The sequence below is a fragment of the Hoplias malabaricus genome, unplaced genomic scaffold, assembly GCF_029633855.1.
Source record: "Hoplias malabaricus isolate fHopMal1 unplaced genomic scaffold, fHopMal1.hap1 scaffold_67, whole genome shotgun sequence".
Lineage (NCBI taxonomy): Eukaryota > Metazoa > Chordata > Actinopteri > Characiformes > Erythrinidae > Hoplias > Hoplias malabaricus.
In genome coordinates, this window is record NW_027100801.1 from 12,465 (window position 1) to 27,513 (window position 15,049).

Consider the following 15,049-nt stretch of genomic DNA (forward strand, 5'->3'; position numbering starts at 1 on the left):
AATGACTGTGGTTACTGTCTTTATAATAGAAACTTAAGCTAAAAAGCTTACAGCACCTAGTATTCCCAGGCAGTCTCCCATCCAAGTACTAACTAGGCCCAACTCTTCTTCGCTTCCGAGATCAGACGGGATCGGGCTTTCAAGGAGTGGTATGGCCGTAAGCGATCACTGCTGGCTGTAGAAGACTATTTCTATATACTCTTCTAAGAGTAATACTTGTTTTAGAGCTGCCTGTAAACGGTAGACCACCTGACACCTCAAATGAAAATGATTGGCTTTCCAGTTCGTTTTTTTTTTTTTTTTGTTTGTTTTTTTTAAGTTTTCTTCTTCTCTTGTGTTTAAATGACTGTGGTTACTGTCTTTATAATAGAAACTTAAGCTAAAAAGCTTACTGCACCTAGTATTCCCAGGCAGTCTCCCATCCAAGTACTAACTAGACCCAACTCTTCTTCGCTTCCGAGATCAGACGAGATCGGGCTTTCAAGGAGTGGTATGGCCGTAAGCGATCACTGCTGGCTGTAGAAGACTATTTCTATATACTCTTCTAAGAGTAATACTTGTTTTAGAGCTGCCTGTAAACGGTAGACCACCTGACACCTCAAATGAAAATGATTGGCTTTCCAGTTCGTTTTTTTTTTTTTTGTTGTTTGTTTTTTTTAAGTTATCTTCTTCTCTTGTGTTTAAATGACTGTGGTTACTGTCTTTATAATAGAAACTTAAGCTAAAAAGCTTACAGCACCTAGTATTCCCAGGCAGTCTCCCATCCAAGTACTAACTAGGCCCAACTCTTCTTCGCTTCCGAGATCAGACGGGATCGGGCTTTCAAGGAGTGGTATGGCCGTAAGCGATCACTGCTGGCTGTAGAAGACTATTTCTATATACTCTTCTAAGAGTAATACTTGTTTTAGAGCTGCCTGTAAACGGTAGACCACCTGACACCTCAAATGAAAATGATTGGCTTTCCAGTTCGTTTTTTTTTTTTTGTTGTTTTTTTCTTCTCTTGTGTTTAAATGACTGTGGTTACTGTCTTTATAATAGAAGCTTAAGCTAAAAAGCTTACAGCACCTAGTATTCCCAGGCAGTCTCCCATCCAAGTACTAACTAGGCCCAACTCTTCTTCGCTTCCGAGATCAGACGAGATCGGGCTTTCAAGGAGTGGTATGGCCGTAAGCGATCACTGCTGGCTGTAGAAGACTATTTCTATATACTCTTCTAAGAGTAATACTTGTTTTAGAGCTGCCTGTAAACGGTAGACCACCTGACACCTCAAATGAAAATGATTGGCTTTCCAGTTCGTTTTTTTTTTTTTGTTGTTTTTTTCTTCTCTTGTGTTTAAATGACTGTGGTTACTGTCTTTATAATAGAAGCTTAAGCTAAAAAGCTTACAGCACCTAGTATTCCCAGGCAGTCTCCCATCCAAGTACTAACTAGGCCCAACTCTTCTTCGCTTCCGAGATCAGACGAGATCGGGCTTTCAAGGAGTGGTATGGCCGTAAGCGATCACTGCTGGCTGTAGAAGACTATTTCTATATACTCTTCTAAGAGTAATACTTGTTTTAGAGCTGCCTGTAAACGGTAGACCACCTGACACCTCAAATGAAAATGATTGGCTTTCCAGTTCGTTTTTTTTTTTTTGTAGTTTTCTTCTTCTCTTGTGTTTAAATGACTGTGGTTACTGTCTTTATAATAGAAGCTTAAGCTAAAAAGCTTACAGCACCTAGTATTCCCAGGCAGTCTCCCATCCAAGTACTAACTAGGCCCAACTCTTCTTCGCTTCCGAGATCAGACGAGATCGGGCTTTCAAGGAGTGGTATGGCCGTAAGCGATCACTGCTGGCTGTAGAAGACTATTTCTATATACTCTTCTAAGAGTAATACTTGTTTTAGAGCTGCCTGTAAACGGTAGACCACCTGACACCTCAAATGAAAATGATTGGCTTTCCAGTTCGTTTTTTTTTTTTTTTGTTTTGTTTTTTTTAAGTTTTCTTCTTCTCTTGTGTTTAAATGACTGTGGTTACTGTCTTTATAATAGAAGCTTAAGCTAAAAAGCTTACAGCACCTAGTATTCCCAGGCAGTCTCCCATCCAAGTACTAACTAGGCCCAACTCTTCTTCGCTTCCGAGATCAGACGAGATCGGGCTTTCAAGGAGTGGTATGGCCGTAAGCGATCACTGCTGGCTGTAGAAGACTATTTCTATATACTCTTCTAAGAGTAATACTTGTTTTAGAGCTGCCTGTAAACGGTAGACCACCTGACACCTCAAATGAAAATGATTGGCTTTCCAGTTCGTTTTTTTTTTTTTTTGTTTTGTTTTTTTTAAGTTTTCTTCTTCTCTTGTGTTTAAATGACTGTGGTTACTGTCTTTATAATAGAAACTTAAGCTAAAAAGCTTACAGCACCTAGTATTCCCAGGCAGTCTCCCATCCAAGTACTAACTAGGCCCAACTCTTCTTCGCTTCCGAGATCAGACGAGATCGGGCTTTCAAGGAGTGGTATGGCCGTAAGCGATCACTGCTGGCTGTAGAAGACTATTTCTATATACTCTTCTAAGAGTAATACTTGTTTTAGAGCTGCCTGTAAACGGTAGACCACCTGACACCTCAAATGAAAATGATTGGCTTTCCAGTTCGTTTTTTTTTTTTTTTTTGTTTGTTTTTTTTAAGTTTTCTTCTTCTCTTGTGTTTAAATGACTGTGGTTACTGTCTTTATAATAGAAACTTAAGCTAAAAAGCTTACAGCACCTAGTATTCCCAGGCAGTCTCCCATCCAAGTACTAACTAGGCCCAACTCTTCTTCGCTTCCGAGATCAGACGGGATCGGGCTTTCAAGGAGTGGTATGGCCGTAAGCGATCACTGCTGGCTGTAGAAGACTATTTCTATATACTCTTCTAAGAGTAATACTTGTTTTAGAGCTGCCTGTAAACGGTAGACCACCTGACACCTCAAATGAAAATGATTGGCTTTCCAGTTCGTTTTTTTTTTTTTTTTGTTTGTTTTTTTTAAATTTTCTTCTTCTCTTGTGTTTAAATGACTGTGGTTACTGTCTTTATAAAAAGCTTACAGCACCTAGTATTCCCAGGCAGTCTCCCATCCAAGTACTAACTAGACCCAACTCTTCTTCGCTTCCGAGATCAGACGAGATCGGGCTTTCAAGGAGTGGTATGGCCATAAGCGATCACTGCTGGCTGTAGAAGACTATTTCTATATACTCTTCTAAGAGTAATACTTGTTTTAGAGCTGCCTGTAAACGGTAGACCACCTGACACCTCAAATGAAAATGATTGGCTTTCCAGTTTGTTTGTTTTTTTTTTTGTTGTTTGTTTTTTTTAAGTTATCTTCTTCTCTTGTGTTTAAATGACTGTGGTTACTGTCTTTATAATAGAAACTTAAGCTAAAAAGCTTACAGCACCTAGTATTCCCAGGCAGTCTCCCATCCAAGTACTAACTAGGCCCAACTCTTCTTCGCTTCCGAGATCAGACGGGATCGGGCTTTCAAGGAGTGGTATGGCCGTAAGCGATCACTGCTGGCTGTAGAAGACTATTTCTATATACTCTTCTAAGAGTAATACTTGTTTTAGAGCTGCCTGTAAACGGTAGACCACCTGACACCTCAAATGAAAATGATTGGCTTTCCAGTTCGTTTTTTTTTTTTGTTGTTTTTTTCTTCTCTTGTGTTTAAATGACTGTGGTTACTGTCTTTATAATAGAAGCTTAAGCTAAAAAGCTTACAGCACCTAGTATTCCCAGGCAGTCTCCCATCCAAGTACTAACTAGGCCCAACTCTTCTTCGCTTCCGAGATCAGACGAGATCGGGCTTTCAAGGAGTGGTATGGCCGTAAGCGATCACTGCTGGCTGTAGAAGACTATTTCTATATACTCTTCTAAGAGTAATACTTGTTTTAGAGCTGCCTGTAAACGGTAGACCACCTGACACCTCAAATGAAAATGATTGGCTTTCCAGTTCGTTTTTTTTTTTTTTTGTTGTTTGTTTTTTTTAAGTTATCTTCTTCTCTTGTGTTTAAATGACTGTGGTTACTGTCTTTATAATAGAAACTTAAGCTAAAAAGCTTACAGCACCTAGTATTCCCAGGCAGTCTCCCATCCAAGTACTAACTAGGCCCAACTCTTCTTCGCTTCCGAGATCAGACGGGATCGGGCTTTCAAGGAGTGGTATGGCCGTAAGCGATCACTGCTGGCTGTAGAAGACTATTTCTATATACTCTTCTAAGAGTAATACTTGTTTTAGAGCTGCCTGTAAACGGTAGACCACCTGACACCTCAAATGAAAATGATTGGCTTTCCAGTTCGTTTTTTTTTTTTGTTGTTTTTTTCTTCTCTTGTGTTTAAATGACTGTGGTTACTGTCTTTATAATAGAAGCTTAAGCTAAAAAGCTTACAGCACCTAGTATTCCCAGGCAGTCTCCCATCCAAGTACTAACTAGGCCCAACTCTTCTTCGCTTCCGAGATCAGACGAGATCGGGCTTTCAAGGAGTGGTATGGCCGTAAGCGATCACTGCTGGCTGTAGAAGACTATTTCTATATACTCTTCTAAGAGTAATACTTGTTTTAGAGCTGCCTGTAAACGGTAGACCACCTGACACCTCAAATGAAAATGATTGGCTTTCCAGTTCGTTTTTTTTTTTTTTTGTTGTTTGTTTTTTTTAAGTTATCTTCTTCTCTTGTGTTTAAATGACTGTGGTTACTGTCTTTATAATAGAAACTTAAGCTAAAAAGCTTACAGCACCTAGTATTCCCAGGCAGTCTCCCATCCAAGTACTAACTAGGCCCAACTCTTCTTCGCTTCCGAGATCAGACGGGATCGGGCTTTCAAGGAGTGGTATGGCCGTAAGCGATCACTGCTGGCTGTAGAAGACTATTTCTATATACTCTTCTAAGAGTAATACTTGTTTTAGAGCTGCCTGTAAACGGTAGACCACCTGACACCTCAAATGAAAATGATTGGCTTTCCAGTTCGTTTTTTTTTTTTTTTTGTTTGTTTTTTTTAAGTTTTCTTCTTCTCTTGTGTTTAAATGACTGTGGTTACTGTCTTTATAATAGAAACTTAAGCTAAAAAGCTTACTGCACCTAGTATTCCCAGGCAGTCTCCCATCCAAGTACTAACTAGACCCAACTCTTCTTCGCTTCCGAGATCAGACGAGATCGGGCTTTCAAGGAGTGGTATGGCCGTAAGCGATCACTGCTGGCTGTAGAAGACTATTTCTATATACTCTTCTAAGAGTAATACTTGTTTTAGAGCTGCCTGTAAACGGTAGACCACCTGACACCTCAAATGAAAATGATTGGCTTTCCAGTTCGTTTTTTTTTTTTTTTGTTGTTTGTTTTATTTAAGTTATCTTCTTCTCTTGTGTTTAAATGACTGTGGTTACTGTCTTTATAATAGAAACTTAAGCTAAAAAGCTTACAGCACCTAGTATTCCCAGGCAGTCTCCCATCCAAGTACTAACTAGGCCCAACTCTTCTTCGCTTCCGAGATCAGACGGGATCGGGCTTTCAAGGAGTGGTATGGCCGTAAGCGATCACTGCTGGCTGTAGAAGACTATTTCTATATACTCTTCTAAGAGTAATACTTGTTTTAGAGCTGCCTGTAAACGGTAGACCACCTGACACCTCAAATGAAAATGATTGGCTTTCCAGTTCGTTTTTTTTTTTTTGTTGTTTTTTTCTTCTCTTGTGTTTAAATGACTGTGGTTACTGTCTTTATAATAGAAGCTTAAGCTAAAAAGCTTACAGCACCTAGTATTCCCAGGCAGTCTCCCATCCAAGTACTAACTAGGCCCAACTCTTCTTCGCTTCCGAGATCAGACGAGATCGGGCTTTCAAGGAGTGGTATGGCCGTAAGCGATCACTGCTGGCTGTAGAAGACTATTTCTATATACTCTTCTAAGAGTAATACTTGTTTTAGAGCTGCCTGTAAACGGTAGACCACCTGACACCTCAAATGAAAATGATTGGCTTTCCAGTTCGTTTTTTTTTTTTTGTAGTTTTCTTCTTCTCTTGTGTTTAAATGACTGTGGTTACTGTCTTTATAACAGAAGCTTAAGCTAAAAAGCTTACAGCACCTAGTATTCCCAGGCAGTCTCCCATCCAAGTACTAACTAGGCCCAACTCTTCTTCGCTTCCGAGATCAGACGAGATCGGGCTTTCAAGGAGTGGTATGGCCGTAAGCGATCACTGCTGGCTGTAGAAGACTATTTCTATATACTCTTCTAAGAGTAATACTTGTTTTAGAGCTGCCTGTAAACGGTAGACCACCTGACACCTCAAATGAAAATGATTGGCTTTCCAGTTCGTTTTTTTTTTTTTTTGTTGTTTGTTTTTTTTAAGTTATCTTCTTCTCTTGTGTTTAAATGACTGTGGTTACTGTCTTTATAATAGAAACTTAAGCTAAAAAGCTTACAGCACCTAGTATTCCCAGGCAGTCTCCCATCCAAGTACTAACTAGGCCCAACTCTTCTTCGCTTCCGAGATCAGACGGGATCGGGCTTTCAAGGAGTGGTATGGCCGTAAGCGATCACTGCTGGCTGTAGAAGACTATTTCTATATACTCTTCTAAGAGTAATACTTGTTTTAGAGCTGCCTGTAAACGGTAGACCACCTGACACCTCAAATGAAAATGATTGGCTTTCCAGTTCGTTTTTTTTTTTTTTTTGTTTGTTTTTTTTAAGTTTTCTTCTTCTCTTGTGTTTAAATGACTGTGGTTACTGTCTTTATAATAGAAACTTAAGCTAAAAAGCTTACTGCACCTAGTATTCCCAGGCAGTCTCCCATCCAAGTACTAACTAGACCCAACTCTTCTTCGCTTCCGAGATCAGACGAGATCGGGCTTTCAAGGAGTGGTATGGCCGTAAGCGATCACTGCTGGCTGTAGAAGACTATTTCTATATACTCTTCTAAGAGTAATACTTGTTTTAGAGCTGCCTGTAAACGGTAGACCACCTGACACCTCAAATGAAAATGATTGGCTTTCCAGTTCGTTTTTTTTTTTTTTTTGTTGTTTGTTTTTTTTAAGTTATCTTCTTCTCTTGTGTTTAAATGACTGTGGTTACTGTCTTTATAATAGAAACTTAAGCTAAAAAGCTTACAGCACCTAGTATTCCCAGGCAGTCTCCCATCCAAGTACTAACTAGGCCCAACTCTTCTTCGCTTCCGAGATCAGACGGGATCGGGCTTTCAAGGAGTGGTATGGCCGTAAGCGATCACTGCTGGCTGTAGAAGACTATTTCTATATACTCTTCTAAGAGTAATACTTGTTTTAGAGCTGCCTGTAAACGGTAGACCACCTGACACCTCAAATGAAAATGATTGGCTTTCCAGTTCGTTTTTTTTTTTTTGTTGTTTTTTTCTTCTCTTGTGTTTAAATGACTGTGGTTACTGTCTTTATAATAGAAGCTTAAGCTAAAAAGCTTACAGCACCTAGTATTCCCAGGCAGTCTCCCATCCAAGTACTAACTAGGCCCAACTCTTCTTCGCTTCCGAGATCAGACGAGATCGGGCTTTCAAGGAGTGGTATGGCCGTAAGCGATCACTGCTGGCTGTAGAAGACTATTTCTATATACTCTTCTAAGAGTAATACTTGTTTTAGAGCTGCCTGTAAACGGTAGACCACCTGACACCTCAAATGAAAATGATTGGCTTTCCAGTTCGTTTTTTTTTTTTTGTTGTTTTTTTCTTCTCTTGTGTTTAAATGACTGTGGTTACTGTCTTTATAATAGAAGCTTAAGCTAAAAAGCTTACAGCACCTAGTATTCCCAGGCAGTCTCCCATCCAAGTACTAACTAGGCCCAACTCTTCTTCGCTTCCGAGATCAGACGAGATCGGGCTTTCAAGGAGTGGTATGGCCGTAAGCGATCACTGCTGGCTGTAGAAGACTATTTCTATATACTCTTCTAAGAGTAATACTTGTTTTAGAGCTGCCTGTAAACGGTAGACCACCTGACACCTCAAATGAAAATGATTGGCTTTCCAGTTCGTTTTTTTTTTTTTGTAGTTTTCTTCTTCTCTTGTGTTTAAATGACTGTGGTTACTGTCTTTATAATAGAAGCTTAAGCTAAAAAGCTTACAGCACCTAGTATTCCCAGGCAGTCTCCCATCCAAGTACTAACTAGGCCCAACTCTTCTTCGCTTCCGAGATCAGACGAGATCGGGCTTTCAAGGAGTGGTATGGCCGTAAGCGATCACTGCTGGCTGTAGAAGACTATTTCTATATACTCTTCTAAGAGTAATACTTGTTTTAGAGCTGCCTGTAAACGGTAGACCACCTGACACCTCAAATGAAAATGATTGGCTTTCCAGTTCGTTTTTTTTTTTTTGTTGTTGTTTTTTTTTAAGTTTTCTTCTTCTCTTGTGTTTAAATGACTGTGGTTACTGTCTTTATAATAGAAACTTAAGCTAAAAAGCTTACTGCACCTAGTATTCCCAGGCAGTCTCCCATCCAAGTACTAACTAGACCCAACTCTTCTTCGCTTCCGAGATCAGACGAGATCGGGCTTTCAAGGAGTGGTATGGCCGTAAGCGATCACTGCTGGCTGTAGAAGACTATTTCTATATACTCTTCTAAGAGTAATACTTGTTTTAGAGCTGCCTGTAAACGGTAGACCACCTGACACCTCAAATGAAAATGATTGGCTTTCCAGTTCGTTTTTTTTTTTTTTTGTTGTTTGTTTTTTTTAAGTTATCTTCTTCTCTTGTGTTTAAATGACTGTGGTTACTGTCTTTATAATAGAAACTTAAGCTAAAAAGCTTACAGCACCTAGTATTCCCAGGCAGTCTCCCATCCAAGTACTAACTAGGCCCAACTCTTCTTCGCTTCCGAGATCAGACGGGATCGGGCTTTCAAGGAGTGGTATGGCCGTAAGCGATCACTGCTGGCTGTAGAAGACTATTTCTATATACTCTTCTAAGAGTAATACTTGTTTTAGAGCTGCCTGTAAACGGTAGACCACCTGACACCTCAAATGAAAATGATTGGCTTTCCAGTTCGTTTTTTTTTTTTTGTTGTTTTTTTCTTCTCTTGTGTTTAAATGACTGTGGTTACTGTCTTTATAATAGAAGCTTAAGCTAAAAAGCTTACAGCACCTAGTATTCCCAGGCAGTCTCCCATCCAAGTACTAACTAGGCCCAACTCTTCTTCGCTTCCGAGATCAGACGAGATCGGGCTTTCAAGGAGTGGTATGGCCGTAAGCGATCACTGCTGGCTGTAGAAGACTATTTCTATATACTCTTCTAAGAGTAATACTTGTTTTAGAGCTGCCTGTAAACGGTAGACCACCTGACACCTCAAATGAAAATGATTGGCTTTCCAGTTCGTTTTTTTTTTTTTGTTGTTTTTTTCTTCTCTTGTGTTTAAATGACTGTGGTTACTGTCTTTATAATAGAAGCTTAAGCTAAAAAGCTTACAGCACCTAGTATTCCCAGGCAGTCTCCCATCCAAGTACTAACTAGGCCCAACTCTTCTTCGCTTCCGAGATCAGACGAGATCGGGCTTTCAAGGAGTGGTATGGCCGTAAGCGATCACTGCTGGCTGTAGAAGACTATTTCTATATACTCTTCTAAGAGTAATACTTGTTTTAGAGCTGCCTGTAAACGGTAGACCACCTGACACCTCAAATGAAAATGATTGGCTTTCCAGTTCGTTTTTTTTTTTTTGTAGTTTTCTTCTTCTCTTGTGTTTAAATGACTGTGGTTACTGTCTTTATAATAGAAGCTTAAGCTAAAAAGCTTACAGCACCTAGTATTCCCAGGCAGTCTCCCATCCAAGTACTAACTAGGCCCAACTCTTCTTCGCTTCCGAGATCAGACGAGATCGGGCTTTCAAGGAGTGGTATGGCCGTAAGCGATCACTGCTGGCTGTAGAAGACTATTTCTATATACTCTTCTAAGAGTAATACTTGTTTTAGAGCTGCCTGTAAACGGTAGACCACCTGACACCTCAAATGAAAATGATTGGCTTTCCAGTTCGTTTTTTATTTTTTTTGTTGTTTGTTTTTTTTAAGTTATCTTCTTCTCTTGTGTTTAAATGACTGTGGTTACTGTCTTTATAATAGAAACTTAAGCTAAAAAGCTTACAGCACCTAGTATTCCCAGGCAGTCTCCCATCCAAGTACTAACTAGGCCCAACTCTTCTTCGCTTCCGAGATCAGACGGGATCGGGCTTTCAAGGAGTGGTATGGCTGTAAGCGATCACTGCTGGCTGTAGAAGACTATTTCTATATACTCTTCTAAGAGTAATACTTGTTTTAGAGCTGCCTGTAAACGGTAGACCACCTGACACCTCAAATGAAAATGATTGGCTTTCCAGTTCGTTTTTTTTTTTTTTTTGTTTGTTTTTTTTAAGTTTTCTTCTTCTCTTGTGTTTAAATGACTGTGGTTACTGTCTTTATAATAGAAGCTTAAGCTAAAAAGCTTACAGCACCTAGTATTCCCAGGCAGTCTCCCATCCAAGTACTAACTAGGCCCAACTCTTCTTCGCTTCCGAGATCAGACGAGATCGGGCTTTCAAGGAGTGGTATGGCCGTAAGCGATCACTGCTGGCTGTAGAAGACTATTTCTATATACTCTTCTAAGAGTAATACTTGTTTTAGAGCTGCCTGTAAACGGTAGACCACCTGACACCTCAAATGAAAATGATTGGCTTTCCAGTTCGTTTTTTTTTTTTTTTGTTGTTTGTTTTTTTTAAGTTATCTTCTTCTCTTGTGTTTAAATGACTGTGGTTACTGTCTTTATAATAGAAACTTAAGCTAAAAAGCTTACAGCACCTAGTATTCCCAGGCAGTCTCCCATCCAAGTACTAACTAGGCCCAACTCTTCTTCGCTTCCGAGATCAGACGGGATCGGGCTTTCAAGGAGTGGTATGGCCGTAAGCGATCACTGCTGGCTGTAGAAGACTATTTCTATATACTCTTCTAAGAGTAATACTTGTTTTAGAGCTGCCTGTAAACGGTAGACCACCTGACACCTCAAATGAAAATGATTGGCTTTCCAGTTCGTTTTTTTTTTTTTTTTGTTTGTTTTTTTTAAGTTTTCTTCTTCTCTTGTGTTTAAATGACTGTGGTTACTGTCTTTATAATAGAAACTTAAGCTAAAAAGCTTACTGCACCTAGTATTCCCAGGCAGTCTCCCATCCAAGTACTAACTAGACCCAACTCTTCTTCGCTTCCGAGATCAGACGAGATCGGGCTTTCAAGGAGTGGTATGGCCGTAAGCGATCACTGCTGGCTGTAGAAGACTATTTCTATATACTCTTCTAAGAGTAATACTTGTTTTAGAGCTGCCTGTAAACGGTAGACCACCTGACACCTCAAATGAAAATGATTGGCTTTCCAGTTCGTTTTTTTTTTTTTTTGTTGTTTGTTTTTTTTAAGTTATCTTCTTCTCTTGTGTTTAAATGACTGTGGTTACTGTCTTTATAATAGAAACTTAAGCTAAAAAGCTTACAGCACCTAGTATTCCCAGGCAGTCTCCCATCCAAGTACTAACTAGGCCCAACTCTTCTTCGCTTCCGAGATCAGACGGGATCGGGCTTTCAAGGAGTGGTATGGCCGTAAGCGATCACTGCTGGCTGTAGAAGACTATTTCTATATACTCTTCTAAGAGTAATACTTGTTTTAGAGCTGCCTGTAAACGGTAGACCACCTGACACCTCAAATGAAAATGATTGGCTTTCCAGTTCGTTTTTTTTTTTTTGTTGTTTTTTTCTTCTCTTGTGTTTAAATGACTGTGGTTACTGTCTTTATAATAGAAGCTTAAGCTAAAAAGCTTACAGCACCTAGTATTCCCAGGCAGTCTCCCATCCAAGTACTAACTAGGCCCAACTCTTCTTCGCTTCCGAGATCAGACGAGATCGGGCTTTCAAGGAGTGGTATGGCCGTAAGCGATCACTGCTGGCTGTAGAAGACTATTTCTATATACTCTTCTAAGAGTAATACTTGTTTTAGAGCTGCCTGTAAACGGTAGACCACCTGACACCTCAAATGAAAATGATTGGCTTTCCAGTTCGTTTTTTTTTTTTTGTTGTTTTTTTCTTCTCTTGTGTTTAAATGACTGTGGTTACTGTCTTTATAATAGAAGCTTAAGCTAAAAAGCTTACAGCACCTAGTATTCCCAGGCAGTCTCCCATCCAAGTACTAACTAGGCCCAACTCTTCTTCGCTTCCGAGATCAGACGAGATCGGGCTTTCAAGGAGTGGTATGGCCGTAAGCGATCACTGCTGGCTGTAGAAGACTATTTCTATATACTCTTCTAAGAGTAATACTTGTTTTAGAGCTGCCTGTAAACGGTAGACCACCTGACACCTCAAATGAAAATGATTGGCTTTCCAGTTCGTTTTTTTTTTTTTGTAGTTTTCTTCTTCTCTTGTGTTTAAATGACTGTGGTTACTGTCTTTATAATAGAAGCTTAAGCTAAAAAGCTTACAGCACCTAGTATTCCCAGGCAGTCTCCCATCCAAGTACTAACTAGGCCCAACTCTTCTTCGCTTCCGAGATCAGACGAGATCGGGCTTTCAAGGAGTGGTATGGCCGTAAGCGATCACTGCTGGCTGTAGAAGACTATTTCTATATACTCTTCTAAGAGTAATACTTGTTTTAGAGCTGCCTGTAAACGGTAGACCACCTGACACCTCAAATGAAAATGATTGGCTTTCCAGTTCGTTTTTTTTTTTTTTTGTTTTGTTTTTTTTAAGTTTTCTTCTTCTCTTGTGTTTAAATGACTGTGGTTACTGTCTTTATAATAGAAGCTTAAGCTAAAAAGCTTACAGCACCTAGTATTCCCAGGCAGTCTCCCATCCAAGTACTAACTAGGCCCAACTCTTCTTCGCTTCCGAGATCAGACGAGATCGGGCTTTCAAGGAGTGGTATGGCCGTAAGCGATCACTGCTGGCTGTAGAAGACTATTTCTATATACTCTTCTAAGAGTAATACTTGTTTTAGAGCTGCCTGTAAACGGTAGACCACCTGACACCTCAAATGAAAATGATTGGCTTTCCAGTTCGTTTTTTTTTTTTTTTGTTTTGTTTTTTTTAAGTTTTCTTCTTCTCTTGTGTTTAAATGACTGTGGTTACTGTCTTTATAATAGAAACTTAAGCTAAAAAGCTTACAGCACCTAGTATTCCCAGGCAGTCTCCCATCCAAGTACTAACTAGGCCCAACTCTTCTTCGCTTCAGAGATCAGACGAGATCGGGCTTTCAAGGAGTGGTATGGCCGTAAGCGATCACTGCTGGCTGTAGAAGACTATTTCTATATACTCTTCTAAGAGTAATACTTGTTTTAGAGCTGCCTGTAAACGGTAGACCACCTGACACCTCAAATGAAAATGATTGGCTTTCCAGTTCGTTTTTTTTTTTTTTTGTTGTTTGTTTTTTTTAAGTTATCTTCTTCTCTTGTGTTTAAATGACTGTGGTTACTGTCTTTATAATAGAAACTTAAGCTAAAAAGCTTACAGCACCTAGTATTCCCAGGCAGTCTCCCATCCAAGTACTAACTGGGCCCAACTCTTCTTCGCTTCCGAGATCAGACGGGATCGGGCTTTCAAGGAGTGGTATGGCCGTAAGCGATCACTGCTGGCTGTAGAAGACTATTTCTATATACTCTTCTAAGAGTAATACTTGTTTTAGAGCTGCCTGTAAACGGTAGACCACCTGACACCTCAAATGAAAATGATTGGCTTTCCAGTTCGTTTTTTTTTTTTTGTTGTTTTTTTCTTCTCTTGTGTTTAAATGACTGTGGTTACTGTCTTTATAATAGAAGCTTAAGCTAAAAAGCTTACAGCACCTAGTATTCCCAGGCAGTCTCCCATCCAAGTACTAACTAGGCCCAACTCTTCTTCGCTTCCGAGATCAGACGAGATCGGGCTTTCAAGGAGTGGTATGGCCGTAAGCGATCACTGCTGGCTGTAGAAGACTATTTCTATATACTCTTCTAAGAGTAATACTTGTTTTAGAGCTGCCTGTAAACGGTAGACCACCTGACACCTCAAATGAAAATGATTGGCTTTCCAGTTCGTTTTTTTTTTTTTTTTTGTTTGTTTTTTTTAAGTTTTCTTCTTCTCTTGTGTTTAAATGACTGTGGTTACTGTCTTTATAATAGAAACTTAAGCTAAAAAGCTTACAGCACCTAGTATTCCCAGGCAGTCTCCCATCCAAGTACTAACTAGGCCCAACTCTTCTTCGCTTCAGAGATCAGACGAGATCGGGCTTTCAAGGAGTGGTATGGCCGTAAGCGATCACTGCTGGCTGTAGAAGACTATTTCTATATACTCTTCTAAGAGTAATACTTGTTTTAGAGCTGCCTGTAAACGGTAGACCACCTGACACCTCAAATGAAAATGATTGGCTTTCCAGTTCGTTTTTTTTTTTTTTTGTTGTTTGTTTTTTTTAAGTTATCTTCTTCTCTTGTGTTTAAATGACTGTGGTTACTGTCTTTATAATAGAAACTTAAGCTAAAAAGCTTACAGCACCTAGTATTCCCAGGCAGTCTCCCATCCAAGTACTAACTGGGCCCAACTCTTCTTCGCTTCCGAGATCAGACGGGATCGGGCTTTCAAGGAGTGGTATGGCCGTAAGCGATCACTGCTGGCTGTAGAAGACTATTTCTATATACTCTTCTAAGAGTAATACTTGTTTTAGAGCTGCCTGTAAACGGTAGACCACCTGACACCTCAAATGAAAATGATTGGCTTTCCAGTTCGTTTTTTTTTTTTTTTTTGTTTGTTTTTTTTAAGTTTTCTTCTTCTCTTGTGTTTAAATGACTGTGGTTACTGTCTTTATAATAGAAACTTAAGCTAAAAAGCTTACAGCACCTAGTATTCCCAGGCAGTCTCCCATCCAAGTACTAACTAGGCCCAACTCTTCTTCGCTTCCGAGATCAGACGAGATCGGGCTTTCAAGGAGTGGTATGGCCGTAAGCGATCACTGCTGGCTGTAGAAGACTATTTCTATATACTCTTCTAAGAGTAATACTTGTTTTAGAGCTGCCTGTAAACGGTAGACCACCTGACACCTCAAATGAAAATGATTGGCTTTCCAGTTCGTT

The 15,049-nt window shown here is 39.8% G+C and overlaps 37 non-coding genes and 8 pseudogenes across 37 annotated transcripts; all 45 read right to left on the bottom strand.

Annotated features, from left to right (window-relative positions):
- Positions 1–44: 44 nt before the first annotated feature.
- LOC136680920 (5S ribosomal RNA) lies at positions 45–163 on the bottom strand. Its single transcript, XR_010797517.1, has one exon. It is a non-coding gene; the product is annotated as a 5S ribosomal RNA (ribosomal RNA).
- Positions 164–385: 222 nt separating this feature from the next.
- LOC136680442 (5S ribosomal RNA) lies at positions 386–504 on the bottom strand (annotated as a pseudogene).
- A 223-nt stretch (positions 505–727) lies between these two features.
- LOC136680932 (5S ribosomal RNA) lies at positions 728–846 on the bottom strand. Its single transcript, XR_010797528.1, has one exon. It is a non-coding gene; the product is annotated as a 5S ribosomal RNA (ribosomal RNA).
- Positions 847–1,053: 207 nt separating this feature from the next.
- LOC136680332 (5S ribosomal RNA) lies at positions 1,054–1,172 on the bottom strand. Its single transcript, XR_010796985.1, has one exon. It is a non-coding gene; the product is annotated as a 5S ribosomal RNA (ribosomal RNA).
- A 207-nt stretch (positions 1,173–1,379) lies between these two features.
- LOC136680333 (5S ribosomal RNA) lies at positions 1,380–1,498 on the bottom strand. The gene has a single exon (XR_010796986.1). It is a non-coding gene; the product is annotated as a 5S ribosomal RNA (ribosomal RNA).
- A 207-nt stretch (positions 1,499–1,705) lies between these two features.
- On the bottom strand, positions 1,706–1,824 carry LOC136680334 (5S ribosomal RNA). Its single transcript, XR_010796987.1, has one exon. It is a non-coding gene; the product is annotated as a 5S ribosomal RNA (ribosomal RNA).
- A 222-nt stretch (positions 1,825–2,046) lies between these two features.
- Positions 2,047–2,165, bottom strand: LOC136680336 (5S ribosomal RNA). The gene has a single exon (XR_010796989.1). It is a non-coding gene; the product is annotated as a 5S ribosomal RNA (ribosomal RNA).
- A 222-nt stretch (positions 2,166–2,387) lies between these two features.
- On the bottom strand, positions 2,388–2,506 carry LOC136680337 (5S ribosomal RNA). Its single transcript, XR_010796990.1, has one exon. It is a non-coding gene; the product is annotated as a 5S ribosomal RNA (ribosomal RNA).
- A 223-nt stretch (positions 2,507–2,729) lies between these two features.
- Positions 2,730–2,848, bottom strand: LOC136680944 (5S ribosomal RNA). Its single transcript, XR_010797539.1, has one exon. It is a non-coding gene; the product is annotated as a 5S ribosomal RNA (ribosomal RNA).
- A 206-nt stretch (positions 2,849–3,054) lies between these two features.
- On the bottom strand, positions 3,055–3,173 carry LOC136680434 (5S ribosomal RNA; annotated as a pseudogene).
- A 224-nt stretch (positions 3,174–3,397) lies between these two features.
- Positions 3,398–3,516, bottom strand: LOC136680230 (5S ribosomal RNA). Its single transcript, XR_010796888.1, has one exon. It is a non-coding gene; the product is annotated as a 5S ribosomal RNA (ribosomal RNA).
- Positions 3,517–3,722: 206 nt separating this feature from the next.
- LOC136680338 (5S ribosomal RNA) lies at positions 3,723–3,841 on the bottom strand. Its single transcript, XR_010796991.1, has one exon. It is a non-coding gene; the product is annotated as a 5S ribosomal RNA (ribosomal RNA).
- Positions 3,842–4,065: 224 nt separating this feature from the next.
- Positions 4,066–4,184, bottom strand: LOC136680242 (5S ribosomal RNA). The gene has a single exon (XR_010796899.1). It is a non-coding gene; the product is annotated as a 5S ribosomal RNA (ribosomal RNA).
- A 206-nt stretch (positions 4,185–4,390) lies between these two features.
- On the bottom strand, positions 4,391–4,509 carry LOC136680339 (5S ribosomal RNA). Its single transcript, XR_010796992.1, has one exon. It is a non-coding gene; the product is annotated as a 5S ribosomal RNA (ribosomal RNA).
- Positions 4,510–4,733: 224 nt separating this feature from the next.
- On the bottom strand, positions 4,734–4,852 carry LOC136680253 (5S ribosomal RNA). Its single transcript, XR_010796910.1, has one exon. It is a non-coding gene; the product is annotated as a 5S ribosomal RNA (ribosomal RNA).
- A 222-nt stretch (positions 4,853–5,074) lies between these two features.
- Positions 5,075–5,193, bottom strand: LOC136680443 (5S ribosomal RNA; annotated as a pseudogene).
- Positions 5,194–5,417: 224 nt separating this feature from the next.
- On the bottom strand, positions 5,418–5,536 carry LOC136680265 (5S ribosomal RNA). Its single transcript, XR_010796921.1, has one exon. It is a non-coding gene; the product is annotated as a 5S ribosomal RNA (ribosomal RNA).
- Positions 5,537–5,743: 207 nt separating this feature from the next.
- On the bottom strand, positions 5,744–5,862 carry LOC136680340 (5S ribosomal RNA). Its single transcript, XR_010796993.1, has one exon. It is a non-coding gene; the product is annotated as a 5S ribosomal RNA (ribosomal RNA).
- Positions 5,863–6,069: 207 nt separating this feature from the next.
- Positions 6,070–6,188, bottom strand: LOC136680341 (5S ribosomal RNA). The gene has a single exon (XR_010796994.1). It is a non-coding gene; the product is annotated as a 5S ribosomal RNA (ribosomal RNA).
- Positions 6,189–6,412: 224 nt separating this feature from the next.
- Positions 6,413–6,531, bottom strand: LOC136680277 (5S ribosomal RNA). Its single transcript, XR_010796932.1, has one exon. It is a non-coding gene; the product is annotated as a 5S ribosomal RNA (ribosomal RNA).
- Positions 6,532–6,753: 222 nt separating this feature from the next.
- Positions 6,754–6,872, bottom strand: LOC136680444 (5S ribosomal RNA; annotated as a pseudogene).
- A 225-nt stretch (positions 6,873–7,097) lies between these two features.
- LOC136680290 (5S ribosomal RNA) lies at positions 7,098–7,216 on the bottom strand. The gene has a single exon (XR_010796944.1). It is a non-coding gene; the product is annotated as a 5S ribosomal RNA (ribosomal RNA).
- Positions 7,217–7,423: 207 nt separating this feature from the next.
- On the bottom strand, positions 7,424–7,542 carry LOC136680342 (5S ribosomal RNA). The gene has a single exon (XR_010796995.1). It is a non-coding gene; the product is annotated as a 5S ribosomal RNA (ribosomal RNA).
- Positions 7,543–7,749: 207 nt separating this feature from the next.
- LOC136680343 (5S ribosomal RNA) lies at positions 7,750–7,868 on the bottom strand. Its single transcript, XR_010796996.1, has one exon. It is a non-coding gene; the product is annotated as a 5S ribosomal RNA (ribosomal RNA).
- Positions 7,869–8,075: 207 nt separating this feature from the next.
- Positions 8,076–8,194, bottom strand: LOC136680344 (5S ribosomal RNA). Its single transcript, XR_010796997.1, has one exon. It is a non-coding gene; the product is annotated as a 5S ribosomal RNA (ribosomal RNA).
- Positions 8,195–8,416: 222 nt separating this feature from the next.
- On the bottom strand, positions 8,417–8,535 carry LOC136680445 (5S ribosomal RNA; annotated as a pseudogene).
- A 224-nt stretch (positions 8,536–8,759) lies between these two features.
- LOC136680301 (5S ribosomal RNA) lies at positions 8,760–8,878 on the bottom strand. The gene has a single exon (XR_010796955.1). It is a non-coding gene; the product is annotated as a 5S ribosomal RNA (ribosomal RNA).
- A 207-nt stretch (positions 8,879–9,085) lies between these two features.
- LOC136680345 (5S ribosomal RNA) lies at positions 9,086–9,204 on the bottom strand. The gene has a single exon (XR_010796998.1). It is a non-coding gene; the product is annotated as a 5S ribosomal RNA (ribosomal RNA).
- Positions 9,205–9,411: 207 nt separating this feature from the next.
- On the bottom strand, positions 9,412–9,530 carry LOC136680347 (5S ribosomal RNA). Its single transcript, XR_010797000.1, has one exon. It is a non-coding gene; the product is annotated as a 5S ribosomal RNA (ribosomal RNA).
- Positions 9,531–9,737: 207 nt separating this feature from the next.
- On the bottom strand, positions 9,738–9,856 carry LOC136680348 (5S ribosomal RNA). The gene has a single exon (XR_010797001.1). It is a non-coding gene; the product is annotated as a 5S ribosomal RNA (ribosomal RNA).
- Positions 9,857–10,080: 224 nt separating this feature from the next.
- LOC136680249 (5S ribosomal RNA) lies at positions 10,081–10,199 on the bottom strand. The gene has a single exon (XR_010796906.1). It is a non-coding gene; the product is annotated as a 5S ribosomal RNA (ribosomal RNA).
- Positions 10,200–10,421: 222 nt separating this feature from the next.
- LOC136680349 (5S ribosomal RNA) lies at positions 10,422–10,540 on the bottom strand. Its single transcript, XR_010797002.1, has one exon. It is a non-coding gene; the product is annotated as a 5S ribosomal RNA (ribosomal RNA).
- A 224-nt stretch (positions 10,541–10,764) lies between these two features.
- LOC136680313 (5S ribosomal RNA) lies at positions 10,765–10,883 on the bottom strand. Its single transcript, XR_010796966.1, has one exon. It is a non-coding gene; the product is annotated as a 5S ribosomal RNA (ribosomal RNA).
- Positions 10,884–11,105: 222 nt separating this feature from the next.
- LOC136680446 (5S ribosomal RNA) lies at positions 11,106–11,224 on the bottom strand (annotated as a pseudogene).
- A 224-nt stretch (positions 11,225–11,448) lies between these two features.
- LOC136680324 (5S ribosomal RNA) lies at positions 11,449–11,567 on the bottom strand. The gene has a single exon (XR_010796977.1). It is a non-coding gene; the product is annotated as a 5S ribosomal RNA (ribosomal RNA).
- A 207-nt stretch (positions 11,568–11,774) lies between these two features.
- On the bottom strand, positions 11,775–11,893 carry LOC136680350 (5S ribosomal RNA). The gene has a single exon (XR_010797003.1). It is a non-coding gene; the product is annotated as a 5S ribosomal RNA (ribosomal RNA).
- A 207-nt stretch (positions 11,894–12,100) lies between these two features.
- Positions 12,101–12,219, bottom strand: LOC136680352 (5S ribosomal RNA). The gene has a single exon (XR_010797004.1). It is a non-coding gene; the product is annotated as a 5S ribosomal RNA (ribosomal RNA).
- Positions 12,220–12,426: 207 nt separating this feature from the next.
- LOC136680353 (5S ribosomal RNA) lies at positions 12,427–12,545 on the bottom strand. Its single transcript, XR_010797005.1, has one exon. It is a non-coding gene; the product is annotated as a 5S ribosomal RNA (ribosomal RNA).
- Positions 12,546–12,767: 222 nt separating this feature from the next.
- On the bottom strand, positions 12,768–12,886 carry LOC136680354 (5S ribosomal RNA). Its single transcript, XR_010797006.1, has one exon. It is a non-coding gene; the product is annotated as a 5S ribosomal RNA (ribosomal RNA).
- Positions 12,887–13,108: 222 nt separating this feature from the next.
- LOC136680430 (5S ribosomal RNA) lies at positions 13,109–13,227 on the bottom strand (annotated as a pseudogene).
- A 224-nt stretch (positions 13,228–13,451) lies between these two features.
- On the bottom strand, positions 13,452–13,570 carry LOC136680264 (5S ribosomal RNA). Its single transcript, XR_010796920.1, has one exon. It is a non-coding gene; the product is annotated as a 5S ribosomal RNA (ribosomal RNA).
- A 207-nt stretch (positions 13,571–13,777) lies between these two features.
- LOC136680355 (5S ribosomal RNA) lies at positions 13,778–13,896 on the bottom strand. The gene has a single exon (XR_010797007.1). It is a non-coding gene; the product is annotated as a 5S ribosomal RNA (ribosomal RNA).
- Positions 13,897–14,119: 223 nt separating this feature from the next.
- Positions 14,120–14,238, bottom strand: LOC136680431 (5S ribosomal RNA; annotated as a pseudogene).
- A 224-nt stretch (positions 14,239–14,462) lies between these two features.
- LOC136680266 (5S ribosomal RNA) lies at positions 14,463–14,581 on the bottom strand. The gene has a single exon (XR_010796922.1). It is a non-coding gene; the product is annotated as a 5S ribosomal RNA (ribosomal RNA).
- Positions 14,582–14,804: 223 nt separating this feature from the next.
- LOC136680356 (5S ribosomal RNA) lies at positions 14,805–14,923 on the bottom strand. The gene has a single exon (XR_010797008.1). It is a non-coding gene; the product is annotated as a 5S ribosomal RNA (ribosomal RNA).
- Between the last annotated feature and the right edge of the window lie 126 nt (positions 14,924–15,049).